We start from the raw sequence: 27,542 nt of genomic DNA, 5'->3' as shown, positions 1-27,542 counted from the left end.
TATGTAGTAAAGACAGTCCAAGGAGAATGAAGAAACTAAGTTAAATCTGATTCACTAAAATTCGAAAAAAAATTATTAAGCCCCAACTATATACAGAGGCATGGTCTTTAGTTAAAGTGTAGAATATTTGGCCTTTTAAACAAGGCCGTAAAGGTAAGCATGAATCAGATCATGGAGGGTTTTGAATGGTGGGAATTTATTCAGGTAGAAATTGAAAACTCAAGTGCATTACGTTTGCCCTTGGACAAATCATTTAACTTCTATGAAATTTATCTGCAAAATGAGAGAAAATCACAATTGGACCCTAGGTCATTAATCAAGAGAATCATATATACTCTTAAGAGGTTATCATAAAAATGCTTTTGGTATGTGACTCTACCCAGAATAATTTTGACAATGTTGATTGAAATCTGGTCCATTTTATACTCTGCTCCTACTCCCTTAAATCCATTCAATAAGCTCAGATTAAAAAAGATATGATATTACAGGTTCTTTTCTATCCTAAATAAGGAATGAATTTCATTTAACTTCCTCTATCCAAAAAATACACACACACACACACACACACACACACACACACTTCTTTGAACACCACTTTCCCTTCCTTTCTGGAGTATGTCAAATAATCCTTCTTTTTTTAAAGTTCCCACTCTCTCTCATAACCTGTACAATCTATACAACACACAATAATAACAAAAAGAAGGATTGGGTTGCTCTTTGATATGTTGTTTTCTTGCTGAACTGATATTTCTCCTTTGGGCTGGCCAGATGGTCCATCCTGAATAGATTACACCATAGTCAAGCGAGGCTAAACATCTTTGTCAAATGCTTTACCTTTTCTCCTGAAGAGGCTGAATTCTTCAAGCCTTCAAGCCATCTCCAATTGATAAATGGTCAAAGGATATGAACACACAATTTTCTTTTTTATTAAAGCTTTTTATTTTTCAAAACATATACATGGATAATTCCTCAATATTAGCCCTTGCAAAACCTTGTGTTTCAATTTCCCCCCCTTCCCTCATGCCCTCTCCTAGATGGCAAGTAGTCCAACGTATGTTAAACGTGGTAGAAATATATGTTAAATCCAATATATGCATATATATTTATACAATTATTATGCTGCACAAAAAAAATCAAATCAAACAAATAGAAAAGGAGAAGCAAAATAAAATGCAAGCAAACAACAAAAAGAGTGAAAATGCTATGTCGTGAACCACATTCAGTTCCCACAGTCCTCTCTCTGGGTGTAAATGGTTCTCTTCATCACTGAACAATTGGAACTGGTTTGAATCATCTCATTGTTGAAAAGAGCCACATCCATCAAAATCGATCATCACACAGGGATGACTACACACCTCTCAGATTGGCTAAAATGACAGGAAACGATAATGACAAATGTTGGAGGGGATGTGGGAAAACTGGGACACTAATAAATTGTTGGTAGAACTGAATGGCTGAATGGATCCAACCATTCTGGAAAACAGTTTGGAACTATTCCCAAAGAGTTATCAAACTATGCATACTCTTTCACCCAGTAGTGTTTCTACTAAGATTATATCCCAAAGAGAGATTAAAGGAGGGAAAGGGACCTGTATGTGCAAAACTGTTTGTGACAGCCCTTTTCATAGTGGGTAGAAACTGGAAATTGGATGGATGCCCATCAGTTGGAGAATGGCTGAATAAGTTATGGAATATTATTGTTCTATAAGAAATGTTCAGGAGGGGGGGCGGAGCCAAGATGGCGGAGAAGACACACGCGACTTTCTAAGCTCTTCTCTTACCCTCTTTATCAATATTATATCGAGCCTCAAAAATAGTCTTGACTGCTACAATTCGTAAAGATAAGAAGTAGAATAACTCACCGGCCAAGAAAATCTGCAGTCTCGCCAAAAAAGGTTGGTTCCGGGGCCAGGGGGGAGATCAGCGCAGACGGGGAGAGAAATTAGGTTCCCGAGGAGAGCCTCAAACCGAAAGTGAAAGCACAGATCTCAGCACAAGCGCGCAGCCCCAACCCGCAGTATGGGACTTCTCCTTGGGGCAGTTGTGATCCTGCACAGCAGGAGGAAGCAGCCCGGGTTAGCCTCCAATCTGCGCAGTGGGGAGCTCGGCTTGGGCCCATAGAGCTTTTCCAGGGCCGATTTGCATTGGGCAGAGACACTGGGCAGAGTTTGCGGCGGTCTGCCGTCAGCGGTCTGCGGTCCGCGGTCTGCGGTCTGCGGTCTGCGGTCTGTGGTCAACGGTCAGCTGCTAATACTCACAGTCCCACAAGAGGCTCCGGCCTGGGGCAGTGACACTTTCACCCCTTAGTCTCTAGCCTAGGGCAATCGCTAACCCACTCAGCCCTACTAAGCAGTTTGATAGCTCAGCCAGTGCTGAATCCACTTCCTGTTGGGGAAGGAAAACCTCACCAGAGCACTCCCATACCTCAGAGCTCGGAAATCGGTTTACATCTTCCCTGCTCTGCAGAGGAAGCTGGTAACTCCCCTAGCCTAGGAGACATACCCTAAAGGCTTTAAACATGAATAAAAGATGAAAAGAACGATCGACAGCTTCTATGCAGAAAAAGAGCAGGTCAGCAAACCTGAAGAGACCCTCAAACAGCAAAAATGCATCAGATTGTTCTCCTTTACATGATGCTCTCAGCAGAAGAGACCATTAAAAGTCTCAAAGAGAGTTAGAAGATAAATGGAAAGGAAAGAGAAGCCTTACAAGAGAGCAACAACTTCCTGAAATACGAATTGGAAAAGTAAAAAATCTCAGGAAAGTAAGAATTGTGAATTGAAAAATAAAGAATTCATTAGAAAGTAGGATTTGTGAATTGGAAAAGACAAAGAACTCACAAGAAAGTAGGATCTGTGAATTGGAAAAAGAAAATAATTCACTAAAAAAAATTAGTGAAATGGAAAAAAATTCCACAGAGCAAAACACAACATTTAAAAACTCAATTGGACATATACAGAAAGAAGTAAAAAAAGCTAATGAAGAAAATAATTCTTTAAAATTAGAACTGAACAAATAGAAACTAATGATTCATTGAGACAGCAAGAATCAGTCAAGCAAAACCAAACCAAAAAAATTGACAAACTGGAAAAAACCATGAATTATCTACTTGCAAAAACAACAGACTTGGAAAATAGATCTAGGAGAGATAATCTGAGGATTATTGGACTTTCCGAAAACTATGATGAAAAAAAGAGCCTAGATACTATTTTACAAGAAATCATCAAAGAGAACTGCCCAGATGTAATAGAATCAGAAGGTAAAATAGGCATTGAAAGAATTCATCGAACACCTTCTGAAAGAAACCCTAAAATAAAAACCCCAAGGAATATTGTGGCCAAATTTCAGAACTATCAGATTAAGGAAAAAATTTTACAAGCAGCAAAAAAAACCATTTAAATACCGAGGTGCCACAATAAGGATCACCCAAGATCTGGCTGCCTCTACATTAAAGGAAAGAAGGGCCTGGAATATGATATTCCGAAAGGCACAAGAACTTGGGATGCAGCCAAGAATAAACTACCCAGCTAAGCTGAGCATTTTCTTCCAGGGAAGAAGATGGACATTTAATGAAACAAATGAATTCCATTTGTTTCTGGAAAAAAAACCAGAACTAAACAAAAAATTTGATCTCCAACCATAGAACTCAAGAGATGCAGAAAAGGTAAAAATAACTCTTGAGAATTGTATTTCTGTTGTGGATATACAAAAAGAATACATGTATAATTTGATTGTACTGATATAACATAAAAAAGGGAAGTAGATATGGAAAAGGGATGATGGCAGAATAAGGTGGGAAGGAGGGATAAAAAGAGGGAAACCACATCCCACAAAGAGGCAAAGGAAACATCATATCTGAGGGAATTTAGAGAGGGGGAGGAACATTGTGTGAATCTTACTCTCATCAGAGTTGGCTCAAAGAAAAAATAATTGACATTTGTTTTAGAGAAAATTCTCTCTCGCCTCATTAAAAACGGGGGAGAGAAAAAGGGAAAAGAAAAGAGTAATAAGGGAAGGAAGGGAAAAACTCAAAGGGGAGGGAGGGATTATAAAGAGGGTAAGCATTGTGTTACAAGAGGGGTACATAAGTTTAAAAGGGGGAAAGAGGGTTGGGGGAGGCAAGAATAAGTAAAGCACAATCTGGGGTTATTAGGATGGTAGGAAATACAGATTTAGTAATTCTAACCGTAAATGTGAATGGGATGAATTCCCCCATAAAGAGGAGGCAGATAGCAGACTGGATCAAAAGTCAGAACCCTACAATATGTTGTTTACAAGAAACACATTTAAAGCAGGGAGATACATATAGAGTACAGGTAAAAGGCTGGAGCAAAATCTATTATGCTTCAGGTGAAGTCAAAAAAGCAGGGGTAGCTATCCTTATCTCAGATCAAGCAAAAGTAAAAACTGATCTAATTAAAAGAGATAAGGAAGGAAACTACATCCTGCTAAAGGGTAGCATAAACAACGAAGCCATATCAATATTAAACATATATGCACCAAGTGGTATGGCATCCAACTTCCTAAAGGAGAAGTTAAGAGAGTTGCAAGAAGAAATAGACAACAAAACTGTAATAGTAGGAGATCTCAACCTTGCACTCTCAGAATTAGACAAATCAAACCACAAAACAAATAAGAAAGAAATTAAAGAAGTAAATAGAATATTAGAAAAATTAGGTATGTTGGATCTTTGGAGAAAATTGAATGGAGATAGAAAGGAATATACTTTCTTCTCAGCAGTTCATGGAACCTATTCAAAAACTGACCATATATTAGGACATAAAGACCTCAAAATTAAATGCAAGAAAGCAGAAATAGTAAATGCTTTCTTTTCAGATCATGATGCAATAAAAACTACATTCAACAAAAAATTAGGGGGAAATAGACCAAAAAGTAATTGGAAACTAAGCAATCTCATCTTAAAGAAAGATTGGGTGAAGCAGGAAATTATAGATACAATTAATAATTTCACTCAAGATAATGACAATGATGAGACATCATACCAAAATTTGTGGGATGCAGCCAAAGCGGTAATAAGGGGAATTTTATATCCTTAGAGGCTTACTTGAATAAAACAGAGAAAGAAAAGATTAATGAATTGGGCTTGCAACTAAAAAACTTAAAAAGACCAAATTAAAAACCCCAATCAAATACTAAATTGGAAATTCTAAAATTAAAAGGAGAAATTAAAAATATTGAAAGTAAAAAACTATTGAACTAATTAATAAAACTAAGAGTTGGTTCTAAGAAAAGCCAATAAAATAGATAAGCCTTTGGTAAATCTGATTAGAAAAAGGAGGGAGGAAAATGAAATTAGTAGTCTTAAAATGAAAGGAGAACTTTCCACCAATGAAGAGGAAATTAGAGAAATAATAAGGAGTTATTTTGCTCAACTTTATGCCAATAAATTTGATAACCCAAGTGAAATGGATGACTACCTCCAAAAATATAGACTTCCCAGACTAACAGAGGAGGAAGTAATTGTTGAATAGTCCCATTTCAGAAAAAGAAATAGAACAGGCAATTAAACAACTCCCTAAGAAAAAATCCCCAGGACCAGATGGATTTACATGTGAATTTTACCAAACATTTAAAGAACAATTGGCCCCAATGCTATATAAATTATTTGATAAAATAGGGAATGAAGGAGTCCTACCAAATTCCTTCTATGACACAGACATGGTACTGATACCTAAACCAGGTAGGCTGAAAACAGAGAAAGAAAATTATAGACCAGTCTCCCTAATGAATATTGATGCTAAAATCTTAAATAAGATATTAGCAAAAAGACTACAGAAAATCATCTCCAAGATAATACACTATGATCAAGTAGGATTTATACCAGGAATGCAGGGCTGGTTCAATATTAGGAAAACTATCAATATAATTGGCCATGTTAATAACTAAATTAACAAAAACCATATGATCATCTCAATAGATGCAGAAAAGCATTTGATAAAATCCAACATCCATTCCTATTAAAAACACTTGAGAATATAGGAATAAATGGACTTTTCCTTAAAATAATCAGCAGCATCTATTTAAAACCATCAGTAAGCATCATATGTAATGGAGACAAACTGCAACCATTCCCAATAAGATCTGGAGTGAAACAAGGTTGCCCACTATCACCGTTACTATTTAATATTGTATTAGAAACGCTAGCTATAGCAATAAGAGCTGAGAAAGAGATTAAAGGAATAAGAATAGGCAATGAAGAAACCAAATTATCACTCTTTGCCGATGACATGATGGTATACTTAGAGAACCCCAGAGATTCTGCTAAAAAATTATTAGAAATAATCCACAACTTTAGCAAAGTTGCTGGTTATAAAATAAACCCACATAAGTCATCAGCATTCTTATATAATCACTAACAAAATCCAACAGTCAGAGTTACAAAGAGAAATTCCATTTAAAGTAACTACTGATAATATAAAATATTTAGGAATCTATCTGCCAAGGGAAAATCAGAAACTTTATGAGCAAAATTACAGACCACTTTTCACACAAATTAAGTCTGATCTAACCAACTGGAAAAATATTAAATGCTCTTGGATAGGGCGAGCAAATATATTAAAGATGACAATATTACCTAAACTAATCTATTTATTTAGCGCTATACCAATCAGACTCCCAAAAAACTATTTTAATGACCTAGAAAAAATAACAACAAAGTTCATATGGAAAAACAAAAGGTCAAGAATTTCAAGGGAATTAATGAAAAAAAATCAAATGAAGGTGGCTTAGCTGTACCAGATCTAAAATTATATTATACAGCAGCAGTTACCAAAACTATTTGGTATTGGCTAAGGAATAGATTAGTTGATCAGTGGAATAGATTAGGTTCAAGGGATAAAACAGTCAACAAATATAGCAACCTAGTCTTTGACAAACCCAAAGATCCCAGCTTTTGGGATAAGAACTTACTGTTTGATAAAAATTGCTGGGAAAATTGGAAACTAATATGGCAGAAACTAGGCATTGATCCATACTTAACACTGCACACCAAGATAAGGTCAAAATGGGTTCATGACCTAGGCATAAAGAATGAAATTATTAATAAATTAGAGGAACACAGGATAGTTTACCTCTCAGACCTGTGGAAGGGAAGGTCTTTATGACCAAAGCAGAACTAGAGATCATTACTGATCACAAAATAGAAAATTTCGATTATACCAAACTGAAAAGTTTTTGTACAAACAAAACTAATGCAGACAAGATTAGAAGGGAAGCAATAAACTGGAAAATATTTTTACAGTCAAAGGTTCTGATAAAGGCCTCATTTCCAAAATATATAGAGAATTAACTCTAATTTATAAAAAATCAAGCCATTCTCCAATTGAAAAATGGTCAAAGGATATGAACAGACAATTCTCAGATGAAGAAATTGAAACTATTTCTAGTCATATGAAAAGATGCTCCAAGTCATTATTAATCAGAGAAATGCAAATTAAAACAACTCTGACATACCACTACACACCTGTCAGATTGGCTAAGATGACAGGAAAAAATAATGATGATTGTTGGAGGGGATGCGGGAAAACTGGGACATTGATGCATTGTTGGTGGAGTTGTGAACGAATCCAACCATTTTGAGAGAGTAGTTTGGAACTATGCTCAAAAGTTATCAAACTGTGCATACCCTTGATCCAGCAGTGTTACTACTGGGATTATATCCCAAAGAGATTACAAAGAAGGGAAAGGGACCTGTATGTGCACGAATGTTTGTGGCAGCCCTCTTTGTAGTGGCTAGAAACTGGAAACTGAATGGATGTCCATCAGTTGGAGAATGGCTGAATAAATTGTGGTATATGAATATTATGGAATATTACTGTTCTGTAAGAAATGACCAACAGGATGATTTCAGAAAGGCTGGAGAGACTTACACGAACTGATGCTGAGTGAAATGAGTAGGACCAGGAGATCATTATATACTTCAACAACAATATTATATGATGACCAGTTCTGATGGACCTGGCCATTCTCAGCAACGAGATCAACCAAATCATTTCCAATGGAGCAGTAATGAACTAAACCAGCTATGCCCAGAGAAAGAACTCTGGGAGATGACTAAAAACCATTACATTGAATTCCCAATCCCTATATTTATGCCCACTTGCATTTTTGATTTCCTTCACAAGCTAATTGTACAATATTTCAGAGTCTGATTCTTTTTGTACAGCAAAATAACGTTTTGGTCATGTATACTTATTGTGTATCTAATTTATATTTTAATATATTTAACATCTACTGGTCATCCTGCCATCTAGGGGAGGGGGGGGGGGTAAGAGGTGAAAAATTGGAACAAGAGGTTTGGCAATTGTTAATGCTGTAAAGTTACCCATGTATATATCCTGTAAATAAAAGGCTATTAAATTAAAAAAAAAAAAAAGAAATGTTCAGGAGGATGATTTCAAAGAAGCCTGGAGATATTTACATGAACTGATACTAAGTTAAATGAGTAGAACCAGGAGATCATTGTACACAGCAACAACAAGATTATACAATGATTAATTCTGATGGACATGATTCTCTTTAACAATGAAATGATTTAAACCAGTTCCAATTGTTCAATAATGAAGAGAGCCATCTACATCAGAGAGAGGACTGTTGGAACTGAATGTGCTTCATAACATAGAATTTTCACTCTTTTTGTTATTGTTTGCTTGCATTTTATTTTGCTTCCCTTTTTTTACTGGTTTTGTTTGATTTTTCTTGTGCAGCACGATAATTGTATAAATATGTATGCATATATTGGATTTAACATATATTTCTACCATGTTTAACATATATTGGACTACTTGCCATGTAGGGGAGGGCATAAGAGAAGGGGAGAAATTGGAATACAAGGTTTTGCAAGGGCTATTGTCCCTTTTGTCCATATCTATGTTTTAAAAAATAAAAAGCTTTAACTTAAAAAAAAAAGAGGATGAATTCCTTGCTCCTTACTCATATGTAGGCTCATTTCCCCCTTTAAGACCATCCTTTTTCATTAATACATAACTGTTGGTGGAGCTATGAACTAATCCAACCATTCTGGAGAACAATTTGAAACTATGATCAAAATGTTACAAAATTATTTGTAACTTTGATCTAGCAATACCACTACTAGGTCTATTTCCCAAAGAGATAAAAAAATGGGGAAAAACCTATTTATACAAAAGTATTTATAGTAACTCTTTTTGTAGTGACAAAAAATTATAAACTGAAGGAATGCCCATCAGTTGGAGAATGGCTGAACAAGTTGTGGTGTATTATTGAAATGGAATATTGTTGTGCTATAAGAAATGATGACCAGGCAGATTTCAGAAAACCCTGTAAAAACTTATATGAAATGCTGCCAAGTGAAGTGAGAAGAACCAGGAAATCATTGTAAACAATAACAGCAACACTGTATGATGTTCAATTGTGAATAACTTAGCTGTTTTCAGCAATACAATAATCCAAGACAATTCCAACTGACTCATAATGAAAATGTTGTCCACTTCTAGAGAAAGAACTAATAGAGTCTGAATATAGATCTAAACATGCATTTTTCATTTTCTGTACTTTTTGATGTTTTATTCCCTTTGGATTTGTGTCTTCTTTCACGACAGGATTAATATGATAATACATTTTGCATGATTGAACATGTATATAACCTTATATTAATTGCTTATTGTCTCAAGGAAGGGGAGGGGAGAGAGGGAGACAGAAAATTTGGAACTCAAAAAATTTTTTAAAAGGAACATTACAAATTGTCTTTATATATAACTGAAGGAAAATAAAATATTATTTTTAAAGACTGTCTTTTTTTACATATTAATCTGTGGCCAGATGGTACATATGGTTCTCTAAACAGGTTGTCTGAATGCACAAGTTCCACTTCCAGCCTACTTGAGCTCAATATTTCTCTTTTAAAGGTCAAGCCCAAGGTCTATATCAGATTGTGAACTTTGATTCCTGAGGTGCCAACTCACATAATCCTCATTTCTACCACAAATTTGATGCTGAGAACTTAAATAAGTGTTTGGGGGGGAAACTTCATCAGTGGGACAATGAGGACCCAAAACATGGGAAATTCCCATCTTATCAGAAGATAGTAGGAAAGAGAATGGACTTACCAAACTCCTCTTGATGCACTCCAGGTATCAATGAACTAATAATTTTTTAACAACCACCTCTCCAGGGGGAAAAATGTATGCATTATCCAAATTTTCTCCATCACTTTCTTAAATCTAGACAAGTAACAAAATAATCAAAACAATTTTAGCATAAGCTGATTTCCAAGGTAAAATTGCTTGCTCACAGTGAACCTTTACAGTTTGACCTGGTGTCAACTTACCCCCAACTCTAGGGTTTACCTGACACAATAACACTTTACATTTCTATATAACCTGTGGCAAAGTGTTTTCTTCCCTGCAATAACTATAGATTTTTAGGAGACTAACGCTCAGAAAAAAAGTGATTTGCCCAAAGTCATACAACTAAGTGTCAGAGTCAGAACCCAACTCTCTCTTGCCTCCCAGTCCACTGCTCTTTTCTACTGTACCACACAGCCTCAATCATAATACACACTTGCTCCACCTACTTGAGAAGATTGTTATGAAGAGTCAATGAAATAATAGATATAATGGTGTTTCATATGTTATTGGAGAACTAGTGTAGCATTTCTATAAAAATAATAGGAGGAGGAACAGAAAGAAAAGAAGGAGGAGGAAGAGAAGAAGAAGAAGAAGAAGAAGAAGAAGAAGAAGAAGAAGAAGAAGAAGAAGAAGAAGAAGAAGAAGAAGAAGAAAAGAAGAAGAAGAAGAAGAAGAGGAGGAGGAAGAGGAGGAGGAGGAGGAGGAGGAGGAGGAGGAGGAGGAGGAGGAGGAGGAGGAGGAGGAAGAGGAAGAGGAAGAAGAAGAAGAAGAAGAAGAAGAAGAAGAAGAAGAAGAAAGAAGAAGAGGAAGAAGAAGAAGAAGGAAGAAGAAAAGAGGAAGAAGAAGAAGAAAGAAGAAGAAGAAGAAGAAGAAGAAGAAGAAGAAGAAGAAGAGGAAGAAGAGGAAGAAGAAGAAGAAGAAAGAAGAAAGAAGAAGAAGAAGAAGAAGAAGAAGAAGAAGAGCAGGAGGAGGAGGAGCAGGAATAGGAGCAACAGGAAGAGAAGGAACAGGAGGAAGAAGAGGAAAAGGAAAAAGAAGAGAAGGTAATAGTAGTAGTAGCAGCAGTCGAAGCAGCATTTATTATCACTTTAGAATTTGCAAAACACTTTTAAAATATTTCATTTTACCTTCACAACAATCCTGAGAGGTAGATGCTATTATTATCCTTTTACAGATGAAGAAACTGAGGCAGAGGCTAAGTAACTATCTATCTAAGTAACTAAGTATCTATGTCCAATTTTGAAATTAGGTCTTCCTAACTCTAAATCTAGATCTCTATCTAATGTATCACCTAAGATGTCATGATTATCAGCTAATATTTTCATTTTCATGGAAATGTATTTTCTGGTCCCCTACTTATCCTTTGAGTCATTAACTTTCATCATACAAGTAAAGAAGATACTAGAAACCTGTATGATTTTCATGAAGGTTTGCAGTGGTTAGAAAGAAACCTTGCAGTATATAGATGTAAGTTAGGAACGGGTAGAATAGATTCTCATTTGGTACATATGAATTTACAAGATCAACTACTCTCTCATTAATGTATAATTACATGGTAATAACAACTCCATATTTGTACAGTAACTACATATCCTATGGATTACCTTATGATTTTACTCAAAGTTAGCATGTGAATCAGCATATAATTACCCAGCATAATTGTTCAATCTCATAGTAGCACTTTAATTTGCAAAGCAAAAGCAACCATGTGATCACTCTGCAATTACATGATAGTTACTAATCAATTATATCCACAGAGTTTGCCATGTATTTACAGAATGGTTAATGGCTATTTACACCTTGCCAAGTAAAAATGTTATCTAGTTCCCCTGTTGACAATTACAAGCCCCACTGTCACCTTCCCAGCTGGGAGAATAATGTCATCTGCCCTGAATTCTAGTGTCTCCATGTCATTGCTCAATAAGATTAAGATGAAAGTGTGATGAACTCTTGATATTGTCTTTCTAGCAAGAGTTTGTTGCTGACTTTATGGCATCCCAATATTTGCAGCCACATTGATCCCTTTGGTTCTGGATTTTAAAATGAGTCTATTATTGGAGAGGGGAGCAAAGTCACAATTCCTTCCAGAAGAGTCTGACTCTGACAACAAAAATTTCAATGGAAGAATTAAGGCTGGAAAATGAACAAACAAAAGAAAAAGTAACAATAAAGGAACATCATGGATCCAAGGATGCCAAAGACATAAATGCAGAAGGAAAAATTTCAAATAGCTGTAATTGCTAACATAATAATAATCACTAGCATTTAAATACAGTTTTAAGGTTTACAAGATATTTACAGATATTGTCTCATTCTATATTTCAAGCAAAAACTCAAACAGAATCTTAGCTTTGACTCAAGATTTACTATACTTCCTAGAAGAAATAAAGTAAGTTTTAATTTTTTAAATAAATGAAAACACTAGATGAAATATTTAAAAGGAGAGCTCTGGGAATAAGAGCTCTAAATCAGAGTTCTTAATCTGGGAAATGGTAACTTATTGTTTAAAAAGATATTTTGATAAATGAATTTCAGTATGATTATATCCTTTGTACTTTTTTTATTTATGAATTTTAAAATGTTATTCTAAGAAAGGATCCCTAGGCTTCTCCAGGCTCCAAGAGAATCAATAATATAAAAAGAGTAAGGACTAAATGAAAAAATTAAAGAAGAATAAACAGCTTAGTACAAAAACCTTATGTAAATAACAGACCACCTAAAACTTAAAATGTACCAAAGAAAAAGTGATGACTTCAAGAAATAGTAGAACAAGATCAAAAGCAACAAAAAAGTAGAAAAAAAATCCAAGTTATCTCCTATCATAAATAACTGATCTAGAGCATAGGCAAAAGAATATATGCATAATAAGTATGCCCCAAAACTATATGCATAAGGAACCTGATATAACATTTTAAAATATTAATAAAAGTTGTTCAGACCCATTTGGACCAAAGGAACAGTTATAATAAAAGGAATCTTCCAGTAAGCTCCTGAAAAAAATTCCAAAATAAAAACTTCCAAGAAAGTCATGACAAAATTCAAAAAGTCTACATTTAAAAACAAAACAAAACTCAAACCTGTAAACTGACAAGAAAAAAAAAGAATTCAAACACTATGGAGCCACAGTCAGGATCATACAAAATTTGGAAGCTACTACATTAAAGAAGAGTGTATATTAGAAAAATTATATTCCAGAAAAGGCAAAACATAAAGGTTAACAATAAAAAATAATTTACTTGGGAAAAATTAGGTATATTTTTATTAAAGAAATAATAAACTTTTAAGCATTTCTGATGGGGAAAAACAGCAATTAATGGGTATTTTGAAAGGCAAAAACAAAATTGAAGAGAAATTTTAAAACTTAATATATGTGGTCATTTGGAATAGACTGATTATGAATTGTCTACAATCTAATTGGGGGTAAGGAGAGAGGGTGAAGAAAAACATTCTCTCAAAAGCTTAATATTTTCAATGGGGATAGAAGGAGTTATATAGGACAGAGATGCTAGAAGAAATGTTATATTTATGTGATATTAAGAGAATGAAAAAGATAGAAAAATATTTTGAGTGTTTATAAAATAAGTATTTATCATCTAGGTTTATATTGACCTTTATCTATTAATTAATTTTTATTCTTCTATTCAAGCTTGAAGCCTCTAACTTTCCTTGGCATATATTAAAAGCTTTTACATTTGTGGAACGTTATTTTGATAGCAAAGGAAAAAGATTTCACATGATGAAGATGTTTAATTTATTTTTCAATAGAACCATGGCATAGAGCTTGTTATCATTCATGTAGATCAAGTAATTAATAAGATGTTTTTGGTTCTATTCCTTTTTTAATTTGAAAACAATATGACAAATATATATTGTCTTTTAGGAGAGATGACAGTGGTTTTAAGGTTAGGAATAATCATAATGGGCTTAAACAGTCTCTGAAAAAATATCATGTTTAATGTAAATTGTTTTTGACATTATTTTATCAAATACATCATGTTTTAAATAATAAGTACTGAATCTGTGATTTTAATAATATAGATAACTCCAGGATAAGAAAACTTGCTTTAATTATAACTACTCAGTGATCTCCAATTTTTTCACTCCTCGATTCTCCCAGGGCATCACCCTCTAATTTGCCCAAGCCATCACCCTCTCTTCTTTTTCTTCTCTCCTCCATAAGTCATTCTCATCTCTTTTCCTACCTTGACTACTTGTTGAACCAATTCAACTCTATACTCATATAGCAGGTTTAGCTGCCTCTTACCATTCTCTACTTTTACTCTTAGACATATACTGCTAAATGAAAGTAGAGAAAATCACTCGACCATTCTGAGTGAGCCCACTACAAATTTGCTACACAACTTCCACTGAACCCTCACTTGCTAAACAATCTTTCAACTCACTCCCCCAACTCTCCAAAAAGGCTCTTCTAAACCTTCTAATCCCTCCTCAAACCTCTCATGGTTCACATTCTCTTAGCTGAGAACCTTGTCACAGAAATAATTTTACAGAAAAAAAATTTGGGCCATTTACCAAAAGTTACCTCTTCTCTCCTCTTCTTCTTAAATCACTTAGATTCCTTATGCCACTCTCTCCTTCTTCACCCCTCTCTCATGTGATGAAGTATCCTTACTCCTTACCAAGACTAACCCCTTTACCTATTCAAATGATTTCATTTCATCCCATCTCCTTTAACTGACTGACCCTTCTGTTATCACCACTTTATCAATTACTTTGATTCTTTCCCTACTACCTACAAACATGTCTAAGTCACCTTCATTCTGAAAATACCCTTATTTGATCCTTTCATCTGTTGACTATCTTCCTATATTTCTTTTGCCATTTGTAACTAAACTCTCTGAAAAAGCCCTCTATATTATGTGCTTCTACTTTCTCTCCTCTTATTTTTTTCTTAATTCCTTACAATCTGGCTTTCAATCTTATCATTTCACCAAAATGGCATTTTTTCCAAAATTACTAATCATCTTAGTTGTTATTTCCAATGTCATTTCTCTTTCTTCATTCTTCTTCACCTCTCTGTAGTCTCTGACATTGTTGAACATACCATCCACCTTGACATTCTCGTCAGGACACCACAGTCTCTTGGTTTTCCTCCTATCTATCTGATGGCTCCCTCTCTAACTCTTTTGCTGGATTTTCCTCCAGATCACATCTTCTAGCTGTAGGGGTCCCTCAGGATTCTCTTCTTCTCTTATCCCTATATATTATTTCATTGGTGATCTTATCAGCTTCCACGGAATTATTTATCATCTGTATGCTGATGATTCTTAGATCCGCCTCTCCTGTCCCAAACTCTCTGTTGACTTCTAATCTTGCATCTTCAATTCTCTTTCAGACATATCTGAACTGAATGTCTAGTTGATGTCATAAACGCAGCATGTGCAAAAGTGAACTAATCTTTCCTCTTAAACCCTTTTGCCACTGTACCTTCCCTATTATTGGAAAGAGCATAACATCCCTCTCAATCCCTTAGGTTTAAGAACATCCTCTCCTCCTCAGTATCTCTCCTGCCTTCCTTTTCTCCCCCCACCCATATCTAAGCTATTGCCAAGGTTTGTCTGCTCTCAAATAGGTCCCCTTCTCTCCTCTGACACTTCCACCACTCTAATAGAGACCCTCAACACCTCACACCTTTATTTTTGCCATAGTGGTGAGTTTTCCTACTCCAAACCTCTCCTTATTTCAATCTATCCTTAATTTAGCCCCTAATGTGATTTTCTTAAAACACAGCTCTGACCATATTATCCCCCAACTCCTTAAACCCCAATGGCTCCCTATTACCTTCAGGATCCAATATAAAATCCTCTACTTGACATTCAAAGTGTTTTCGGTCTTCTTATACCTTACTTCCTAACATATATACTTCAATTGAGTGAGACTGATCTCTTTACTGTTCCATGAGCAAAACACTCTATCTTTCGGCTCCTGGGATTTTTTCTCCCTCATGCCTCATAAATGCTCTTCCTCCTTATATCTGCCTCCTACCTTCCCTAGTTTCCTCCCAGGAACTTTCTCAATCCCTTTTAATCTAATGCCTTTTTTCTATTAATTATTTTTATTTATCCTATATATGAACTGTTTGTATATATTTGTTTGTTTGTCTTTTCCCTTATTAGGTTGTGCGTTCCTTGAAGATGGGAACTATCTTGACTCTTTTTGTATCCTGCATACTTTGCACTGTACCTGACACATAGTAGACACTTAATAAATGCTTTTTGATTGACTGATAACTTACAAACGCAAGTTGGTGCTTTCTCTGCTTATCTATAATCTTAGAAAGTTGCCAAGATCATTTAAGTGACTTAGTAAGGATCACATGGTCAATATGTTTCAGAAGTACAATCTGAACTCTGTTTTCTTGGCTCTGAAGCTAGTTCCCAATCCACTCTATCAAATATTTCCATGTTTTAAAGTAAAGAACAATTTTTCATGTTGATATAAAATGCGTTAGCATTCTCACTCCTCTTGGGTCTAATTTGTATATTTATAGTACAAGAAAAAAACACAAGGATAAAACAGAATCAAAGGTGGTATAATAATAAATAGGGGTAATTTTAAAGTGGTCTCAGGCAGCTTGTTTAAATGTTGTTGACAATCCCAGAATTTTGTGTCACACTCTTTTTGCTCCTCTTTTGCTTATTCTAAAGTGTTTATGATTTTTTTCAAATTTTGAGACTTTAGGTAAAGCATATAAAGACAGGATTGTCTGATATTTGGAGGGTTTGCTACCTTTTGGTAGTAGATATGTAACATTTTCTTTGCTTCTTCACTTCCATTCTGCCACTCAGACAGAAACAGAGACCATGTCCTGAGAGACTTAAAACTTTAATCTATGAAACTCACCCCCAGAGACCTACAGTGTCCTGAATGGTGAGTGCTTCCTACAGCTTGCTAAAAGCTAGCATCCAGGCTTCATTTTATATTTAAGCTATTTTCTCTCTTACCATTTCTCCATAACGTTACATTACAGATCTAGAACCTTAATCAGATAAAAATTATAATTGCTATTAGAAAGGATCCATCGGGGCAGCTAGGTGATGCAGTGGATAGAGCACCAGCCCTGAGATATGTGTCATCTTGTGTTTTTAGAAGGTAAGCTTTTTACACAACATTTGTGGACCTGTTAGTTCTGCAAAGGGATTAGAGTGAAGCATTATATCTTTCCTTTTCAGCCATGCTTGTTTTTACCATATTGTATTATGCACTGTGTGTGTGTGTGTGTATGAGGTTATTCTTTTCATTCTGTGGGTTTTTAATAGCTCTCTCAAATCCTTTCTGCCAAAATGCTATTTAGCACTTATCCTTCTGGGTATTCTTGGCTCCATCTTTCATCCTATAATTCTTATCAATAAGTCAAATCAACATTTATTAAATGCCTACTATAAATTTTGCAATATATCCGAATTAAGAATCTAAGTAAAAACAGTCCCTGACTTCAAGGAATTTACAATCAAGTGGAGGAGGTAACATATAAGCAGTTATGTATAAACACATGTGCAAGATAAAGTGAAAATAATCTCAGAGGGAAGGAACTAGAATTAAAAGGGACTAGAAAAGGCTTCTTGTAGAAAGTAATATTTTAGATGAGACTTGAAGGAAGTCAGAGAAGTTGTCTTACCAAGAGGTCAATGGCCACCACATATATTATATCCAAGTCCTATTTTCTTCTATCTAACATCTATCTATATAAATATAAAGTGATAGCATTCTTTCTTTTTAAAATTACTGTTTTAACATGTTAGTTGAATGACTATATATTACTTTATTAGTTGAATTCATGCTGTCAAATTTAAAAAGAGCTTTATAAAATCTCAGTCTAAGTAGAACCATCTCCTTTTTAAGATCATATAAGATATAGATGTTGTTTTTGTTTTAAAACAGTATTTCTGGAGTTTTTACGAAATAGTTGTTTTTAATTCCCTCACATTTTTCAATTGTTTCCTCTTCATATTTTAGTAATTTCTTAATCTCATCTCTTATTTTTATTTATGATTAGCCAGCTCTTGTTAAAAATTATGATAGCAAAGAATTGGAAAAAGAATGGATCAATTAAGGAATGGCTGAACAAGTTGTGGTACATGAAGATAATGGAATATTACTGTTCTATAAAAAATTATGAACAAGCTGATTATAGAAAGGTTTGGAAAGATTTATGTGAACTGATGATGAGTGAAGCAAGCGGAACCAAGTATACATTGTACACAATAATAGCAAGAATGTGCAATGATCAACTATTAAAGGCTTAGTTTTTCTCAGTAGTTCAGTGATCCAAAGCAATCCCAATAGATTTTGGACAGAAAATGCCATCTGCATCCAAATAAAAAAACAACTAAGGAGACTGAATGTAAACCAACACATGCTATGTTAACTTCTTTTTTCTGCTTTGTTATCTCTCCCATGGTTTATTCCTTTTGCTCTGATTTTTCTCCCAACATAATTCATAAAACAATGTGTATTAAAAATAAACTAAAAAAATGTTGTTGAGTGAGAAGTTGAGGGTACTATTGCTAAAGTTGTTTCTGATTTTATTATGATATTGTACTAATATATAATGAAAATTTTCATTTATCCAGTCCATTTCATTCGCACTCACAGATTTCCACTTTGGTGATCAGAGCCATTTTGGCAGAAGAATTCATAGCTGGACATGTTATAATTCTTTTAATTCATTCCAGTCCATACTGCTTTCTTGTGGAACTAGAACATGAGAGAATAGCATTCACTCAGTAAGTTAATAATTACAGAGATTTCAAGTAGTATTAGTTTGCAAACTTATGATATCCTATTTATTTCTTTTACCCTTATGAGTCCTTAACCTTCAGACTATTTATTGCATCACACGAAGCATGTACTAACAGAATCAGCACTACCTTGGATCCAGTTTGGCAACATTTCCAACTCTAATGTAAGGTGTTGACTGTAGTTGACAAACAAAATCAAGAAAACATTTATTAAGTACTTACTAAGCATTGTGCTAACCTACTGTGATGGTATCAGAGTACATAAAGTTTTCCCAAGCACCTTACCCTGGTTAATTTTGCCAAAATGAGGGAAGAAAGGTTAGCATGAATTATTAATTATTACTTTAATGGTGTTATTATTATAGCTATTGTTATAATTATAATTAATATTTCTTCCTTTCCCTAAATCTAGCCCTGACTTCTGCCATTTAAGCCTTTCTCTAATCGAGATTCAGGAACTATATACCTCTGTCCCTCCATGGCATCCAAATCCAAGCCTACCACTTTAAGGCCACCATTTTTAATAATCATCCTCCAGAACACTTACAGAGACTCACATAATTAACATTTTTCCTCTTTTCCTTTCTTTTCTACTAAGAAAACTTTCAGCTTAGAAAATCTGGGTAAATGGGAGGATTGTGGCCTTAGCAGCTGCCAGTTTCTCACTAGGAAACCCTGTGCTTTGGTATTGTCTGGAGGTGGAGCACATTCAGTTTTGATTTAGAAAATTGATTTCCTGACTGACTCAGGCACAGAGTGGAGTCCTTCTTCCATTAAACATGGTATTGTTGTTTGGTTATAAGACTTGGTTCATTTTACCATAGCACTTTAATATTTATTAAATTATATCCCCCAAAGAAACATGAACAACTACTATATGTTAGGGACTTTCCAGTTTCCTCTTCTCCTCCCCTCTTCCTCATCTTGCAAATATTTTCGAAGTAAGAAGATTTACAGGCTATCAGAGATTCATCCATACTTAATCAATGGGTAAGCATTCATTAATCACTGAGAATCCAAAGAATATTTAATTCAATAAGCATTTATTCACCACCTACTCTATTGGAAGACACATGGCATAATAGAGAGCTAGATTTAGAATCAGATGTGAACTCAGTCCCAGTTCAGCTACTTACCACCAATATAACTTTGGGAAAGTCATACCTCCCTTTCTGAGCCTTACTTTTCAGATCTATAAAATAAGATTAAGCTAGATGATAGGTATTAGGATTCCTAACAGCTCTTAACTTACAATGCTACTAATGGGTAGCACTGGCTACCCTAGGTGCTGAGGATACAAAAACCAAAATAAAATAAAAAACAGACTTTGTTCTCAAGAAGATAATATGCTTCTGTAACTTCCTGTTTTTTTATTTTCTTTTTTAAAAACATTTAATTATTTTCAGTTCTAAATTCTCTCTCTCCCAATACTTCTTCCCCAACTCATTCAGAGAGCAAGAAACATGATACCCATTATATATATATGAAATTATATAAAACATATTTCTTCATTAGCCATGTTTTGGGGGAGGAGAGGAAAAAACAAAGAAAAAATATGTTTCAATATGCAGTCTGAATCTAACAATTCTCTGTAGGTGGATAGAATTTTTCATTATGAGTCTTAAAATTTTGGTGGATAATTTTATTGATCAGAGTTGGTAAGTCTTTCATAGTTGATTGTAGGCACTGTTATTATTCTAGTTACTGTGCACATTATTCTCCTGGTTCTATTCAATTTCCTTTGCATCAGTTCATACTATATTCCCAGATTTTTCTGAAGCCATTCCTTTTATCATTTCTTATACCACAATAGTATTTAGTCATATTTATATACCATAATTTGTTCAGCCACTGGCCAACTGATAAGCATATGAGTCTCTTTGATTGATGTCCTTTGGGTATAGACCTAGTAGCAGTTTTTTCTAACCTCCTAATGAAAACTATCTCAGTGAAAAATAGGCACATTTAACCTCCATGTCAAATATTTGAGACTAACAAGGTGGAGGACTACAAGAAAGTCAAGATTGCTCTTTCATGCATTTATTTATCCTTGTTCCAGATCAGAATTTCTGAAACTTGCTTCTGAAAGCAAGACTTCCAAGCATTCCTCAGACTTAAGTTCATTTTCAGTATTCTTCTATGATTCTGAGAATCAAGAATAGCAAAAACACATACAGGAGTTTTCAGTGGCAAATCAGATGGAAAAGTCTGATGCTGCTTAAGTTTGATTTTGAAGGACCTGTGCTGACTGAAGTCTCAGCTATCAATTACATACTGGTCACTCCCATCAGGAGACAAAGAGTAACCCTCCATTACCTGACCATGAGGTAGGGTCACAAGTCTCTCTCTCTCCTCAAAATCTTTGCCTCTCCAATAAAACAGAACAGTGGGGGCAGACAATTTTCCAGCAGAATTGGAGGCATCTGGCTTGTAGGAGCAGGAAAATAAATAGCCAGAAGGTTAGGGGCTAACATAGGTTCTCTCAAGATTTTCTGTGCTTCTTGTCCTAAATAGAGAGATGTCAGAATATTGGCACATGATGGGTACCTTTGAAAGTATGGAGTGAAGGTGGTGGCATTTTACACACATCTCTCCAGCAGGGTTGGTTTCAGCTGAAGACATCCTGATCAATTGAGATCTGTCTCTCCCTCACATGACAGACGTGGAGACAGAAAGGAAATTTGACTCCTTGATGTTTTTTTTTCTTTTTTTGATGTTATTTTGTTTTAGTTTTTTGTTTGTTGCTTGAATGAATCACAGAACTGAAGAATTTTAAAACCAGAAATAAATTTAAGGATCATCTAATGCAACCCTTTCATTTGAAGATGAAAAACTAAGAGAGAAAAGAATTAGCCTCAGTACTCAGCTATGATAGGACCAAGACTCAAACTCAGGTGCCTTGATTCTGTCACACAAAAGAATGTAAACCTACTGGGCTTGTACCCCAAAGAGATACTAAAGAAAGGAAAGGGCCCTGTATGTGCCAAAATGTTTGTGGCAGCCCTTTTTGTAGTGGCTAGAAACTGGAAAATGAATGGATGCCCATCAATTAGAGAATGGTTGGGTAAATTGTGGTATATGAATGTTATGGAATATTATTGTTCTGTAAGAAATGACCAGCAGGATGAATACAGAAAGGCTTGGTGAGACTTACATGAACTGATGCTAAGTGAAATGAGCAGAACCAGGAGATCATTATATACTTCAACGATACTGTATGAAGATGTATTCTGATGGAAGTGCATTTCTTTGACAAAGAGACCTAATTCGGTTTCAATTGATCAATATTAGACAGAAGCAGCTACACCCAAAGAAAGAACACTGAGAAATGAATGTAAACTGTTTGCATTTTTGTTTTTCTTCCCAGGTTATTTTTACCTTCTGAATCCAATTCTCCCTGTGCAACAAGAGAACTGTTTGGTTCTGCACACATATATTATATCTAAAACATATTCAACATATACAGGACTGCTTGCCATCTAGAAGAGGGGTTGGAGAGAGAGGGGGGAAAATCGGAACAGAAGTGAGTGCAAGGGATAATGTTGTAAAAAATTACCCTGGCATGGGTTCTGTCAATAAAAAGTTATTATAATAAAAAAATAATAATGTAAGCTTTTACAAGGAAAAGGTTACTTCTCTTTTTCTTTGTACCCTAAGACTTAAACCAGCATCTAGCACATAGTAGTCACTTAAGAAATGTGTGTTAATTGAGTGATTGGTTTTGTATTTGTTTCTCTAATACCACTTGGGCCAGGAATGGTTCCTTTTTGTCTTTTTATCCCCATCACCTGGTAAAGATCTTGATGTCTAATAAATGCTTTTTGATTGAATGACTGATTAAAGTCTTATGCTGGTTCCCTATACAATTTCTGGTGCATCTGTTCCAGCTCCTCTCGTTACTCCATTCCCCACCTTCCTCACTCACATGTGAACTATTTATTTGAAAAAGAATTGGGTCACTATTTGTCCCAATAAGTTTCTTTTGCATGGCTTAACTTCCTTCCCCAAATGTGGTTCACCAGCAGAACAGGAACCCTTCCTTCAAAATGGATAGCCTGGCCAATAAGTACTTACTATGGAAAGAAAGGATATTTTTACCATTCACCCCAAAGAAATAGGAGGCCTAGTATACTCCTCTCTGCCTTTACAGAAAAGCCAATTTTCAAGACCTTCCTTTCATTAATGTTTGTCACTGCTATAAAGCACTCTACCAAGATCATGCCCAGTTTCCAAGACCTTATGATCCCACCTTGTGGGCATCCCCACACCGAAGTCACTGTTACAAGGCACAATCAACCATGGAATTAAATGGTCATTATTGTATATGTGCAGTGATCACATGGATATTTGTGCTATGCAGATTATATGATTATTTGGAGTTCTCAAAGGTTAGTGGGCAATTTGTGTCGTTCAATCCCATGGTAACACTTTAGATTATAAGGGGCACAAATAATCATGTAATTGTTTTGAACAAAATGCCTAGTATAGCTCCTTAATAATTACAACTCCTATTCAGCAAAAATTCACTGTGACCTTAAACAGAAAAGAAGGTCACAATGTCTACTTCTACAAGCCAGATGAACAGGACCTACTCGTTTTATTTGATTGCCAAAGCAGTTATTGTTTCCCCTTTATGTTAAGGAGGATTTAGCTGTGTGATTTCACTCTTGGTAAGTAGTGAACTCTTGGTGCAAAAATTCCTTCCACCAAAGCAGACTAACACCTGTTTATAGCTTACAGTTTTAAAACTGCCTGGAAGCACTGCAAAGCTATCCATCCATCAACATTTATTAAGCACCTACTATGTGCCAAGCATTGTGCTGAGGATATGAAAAGAAACAAAGGACAGCCTATGTTCCTAAGGAGCTTAAAATCCAATGGGAGAGACTATTTGTAAACAAATACATACACAGCAAATTACATATAGGATATATAAGAAATAATCAACAAAGGGTAGGCATTGGAATTAAGAGGGGTTGAAGAAGACTTTCTATAGAAAGTAAAATTTTAGTTGGGTCTTATAGAAATCCAGGGAGGTAAGTAGTTGCAGCAGTGGGGGAATAGAAAATAGCCAGAGAGAATACCCAGAAGCATCAGATAGAGTGTCTTGTTTGTGGAATTGGCAAGAAGGCAGTATCACTGGATTAAATTATATATTTCAGGGAGTCCTTCATAAGAAAACTATAAAGGTAGGAGGGAGTTGTTTATGAAGGGCTTTGATTGCCAAATAGAGCATTTTGTATTTACTCCTGAGGGCACTAAAAAGCCACTAGCATTTGAGTAGGGGAATGACTTAATCAGACTGGAATTTTTTTTAAAAATTACATTAATGGCTGAATGTAGAATTGATTAGAATGGGAAGAGAATAGAGGAAAGCAGATCTACTAGTCTGTTATTACAATAATCAAGTCACAAGGGCCTGCACTAGAGTAGGGATAGTGTTAGAGGAGAGAAGGGGACATAAATGAGAGAGATTGCAAAGATGAAATTGTCAGGTCTTAGCAACATTGAATATGGAGAAGAGCATGGGGATAAAAAGACTGAGGAATTCGGAATGAGTCCTATATTTGCATGCTTGAGGAACTGGGAGGATGGTGATATCCTTAATTGTAATAAAATAGGAGTGGGGAATGTTTAGAGGGAAAGATAACAAGTTCTGTTTTGGATATACTGAGTTTAAGATGTCAACTGGACATCCAGTTTGAGATATCTAGAAGACAAAGATTAAAAGTCAAGAATATAAGATTAGGAGTCAGAAGATATGAGTTCAGATCCTAAACTTATAACACTGGGCAACCTTGAGTGTCATATGCCTTCCATGGACTTAGTTTCTGCTCTGTAAAATGAGACAAATGGAGTAGGTGGTCACTAAGTCTCCTCCAGTTCTAATATCCAATGCCTCCATAAATGGGCAAAATTTGTATCACGTAGGCAACATTTTAAAATAGAAAGGGTAATATATTTGGATAAATAAATCCTGGACCTGACTTAATATGTGTGACTGAGCAAGTTGTTTAATTTTTTGAGTCTCAGTTTCCTCCTCTGTAAAATGGGAACAACAATGTTGCTTCCTTCACATTGTTATGAGAAAATCATCTTACACATTTAAAAGTGATAAGTTTAAAGCAAGAAAAAGTTCTGGACTTGCTATTGAAGGGCATGAGTTCAAATTCAGACTGTCACTTAACACCTGTGTGACTTTAGGTATTCTGCTTCATTTCTCTGGGCTCCAGTTTCATCACCTGGAAAATGAAGTTGTTGGCTAAATTATCTGCTAAGTTTCTTTCTGACTTTAAGTCTATGGCCCTACATATTATTGGTATAGAAATGATGTGTGATTATCACAACTATGCACAAAAAATCCTATTCATTACTTAATGCTGGAAATCCTATGATTGGTAAAGATGTGACCATGTTCTGAATCTAGTCAATTCATTTTATGTTATCAATTAGTACTTTAATTTTTAACAACGTTTTATTGATGCTTTCTTTTAAAAAAAGAATTTACTTTATCACTTGCCAATTCCTATCTTCTAATCTCAATCTGCCAGAACAATCCTGTGTAACAAAAAATTTCAGATTAAATAGAATGAAATGCATGTTATATGTTGTCAGCATTAGAGAATGAAAGTCATTACCTTCATTTGTGAATCCATTCCCATGGATTCAGCATGACCACAATGTTCCCTCAGTTGGAGATAGCCTAAAATCCTGAACTCAAGAGCTTTGGGAATAGCAATTCCCCCAGCAACATCTGCCTCCACCAGCCCCCACAGCCATTGCTCAGGTAACATATATTACAGAGAAAGGACCCACCTTTATTATCACCACCATCACCAATTGTTGACAAGCTGCCTCCAACCAATAGATAATGGTTATGGAAACACTGGGAGCAGCAGCAGCCCTACATCACTGGTCCTCTGTGCATACTAGATTATGGTTATCATTCAGACAAATGGCTCCTATGGAGAAGAGACTATTCCAAATGCCAACCAACTATCACACACAGGACAGGAAACCTAGTCTACCTGAAGAAGCAAGATACCTTGAGGTAGAAAGAGGAGATAACATGTTCTAGGTAAGTCAGACCATCCATCTCCCCTCAGACCTTTTTGAAGATAGCTGTTTGGGGATATCAATGAGTGGAACCCAGTACCCTCAAGATGTCTCCTTGTGCAGGTGCATCTTGGCAAATTTTCTTTTAGAACTCTTGCAGTTCTCTGCAAATCTATTTTGCACTTACAAGATTCCCATCATTTCCCATATGATTCCTTTCCTAGACTTCATCATCCATGAATCTGTAAGATGAAATTAACTCTGAAACTCTCTTCTCTTCAAATAATTCTCCTTCTTAAACTACAGGAATTGTTGTCCCACTTTGGATAATCTCCTTTTTCACCTTCTTAAAAAAAATGTCATCTCCTGCTCCTTTAGGACAGGGACTATCATCCCTTTTTTTCATCCCCATTACTTAACACATAAAAGATGCTTTATAAATGTTTATTGACTCTAATTTTGGTATGATTTAACCAGTAGAAATGACAAGAAAGAAGAGGCACTAACATCTGCTTTGCCATTGCACCCTAAGGACCATTGGATCTTTCCATCTGTCTTGCAGCTGAAACCTTCCATATGTGTTCTTTTCTTCATTGAAATGTGAGCTCCTTAAGAGCAAGAATTAGCTTATTTTCCATTTGTATCCCCAAAACTTAGCACAGTTCTTTGCACCCAAGAGCTTTAGAAATGCTTCATTCATTCAATTTCATCTGAGATTCTTGGGCTGTTTCTACAGTGGTGAGGTAAACAATCTTCCCTTCCTCTAATTTCCTTCAAGAATACAGAGGAATTTCAAAAGAATTTCCATATATAGTTTTAAAAGTGCATTGCTTTATGGATTTCGTGTAAGCAATGCTCACTATTTGGTAAGAGTCAAAACTTCTGATACTGCCTCTTATCTTCTGATCTAGCAAGAATTGTGAATGATGGCAAAAGAAAAAAAAAAACAGTTCAACACCAGAATAAAAAGAATGTATGTTACCAATCTGAATAGTGATCCATTTGGCCAATCAAATCTATTTATGAGTACTAGTTAGGAAATTCTCTACTCATTTAACAGTGAACTGATTGGCACATATCAGATGCCACAGAAATAAATGATATTAGAATTATCCTTCAATTCATTAACCATATATATCTTTGTTCCTCTCTGCCTTTGGGCCATTCACAAGGTAGAAAGAGTCAGAACTAGGACTAGATGGATTTATAAGTAAATTTTGCCAAATCTCAAATACTACCTAAATTATTTTGTTTATTCAGCACCTTAACACTCAAACTATCAAAAATTACTTTATGGAACTAGAAAGAAATATAACAACATTCATTCAGAGGAACAAAAAATCAAAAATGTCAAGAGAATCAATGGCACAGGGTGGGGGGAAATGTAAAGGAAGGAGACCTAAGCAATACCATATTTCAAAGTATACTACAAAGTGGTAATTATCAAAAGAGTCAGAGTTGGAGGGGAGAAAATTCACCTGGATACATCAGGAAATATGGAGGATAAAAAGAAAATGAGAACCTATGTCCTTAGATCCTTTTGCAAAGAAAGAGAAACATAATTATTGGTGTGATTGTTAGATGGTTATTATATGAT

General features: G+C 35.2%; 1 long non-coding RNA gene across 2 annotated transcripts in view; it reads right to left on the bottom strand.

The window, feature by feature from the left end:
* LOC116421528 overlaps positions 1-25,655 on the bottom strand; it is a 110,887-nt gene extending 85,232 nt beyond the window's left edge. For both annotated transcript variants that reach the window (XR_004231917.1, XR_004231916.1), the window contains exons 1-3: positions 25,528-25,655; positions 18,742-18,845; positions 10,107-10,220 (exon numbers count right to left, since the gene is read on the bottom strand). This is a non-coding gene — a long non-coding RNA (uncharacterized LOC116421528). The remainder of the gene's footprint in view (positions 1-10,106; positions 10,221-18,741; positions 18,846-25,527) is intronic.
* Between the last annotated feature and the right edge of the window lie 1,887 nt (positions 25,656-27,542).

This window comes from Sarcophilus harrisii, chromosome 2, assembly GCF_902635505.1.
Source record: "Sarcophilus harrisii chromosome 2, mSarHar1.11, whole genome shotgun sequence".
NCBI classification, from domain to species: domain Eukaryota; kingdom Metazoa; phylum Chordata; class Mammalia; order Dasyuromorphia; family Dasyuridae; genus Sarcophilus; species Sarcophilus harrisii.
This window is presented reverse-complemented; position numbering and strand designations above follow the sequence as displayed.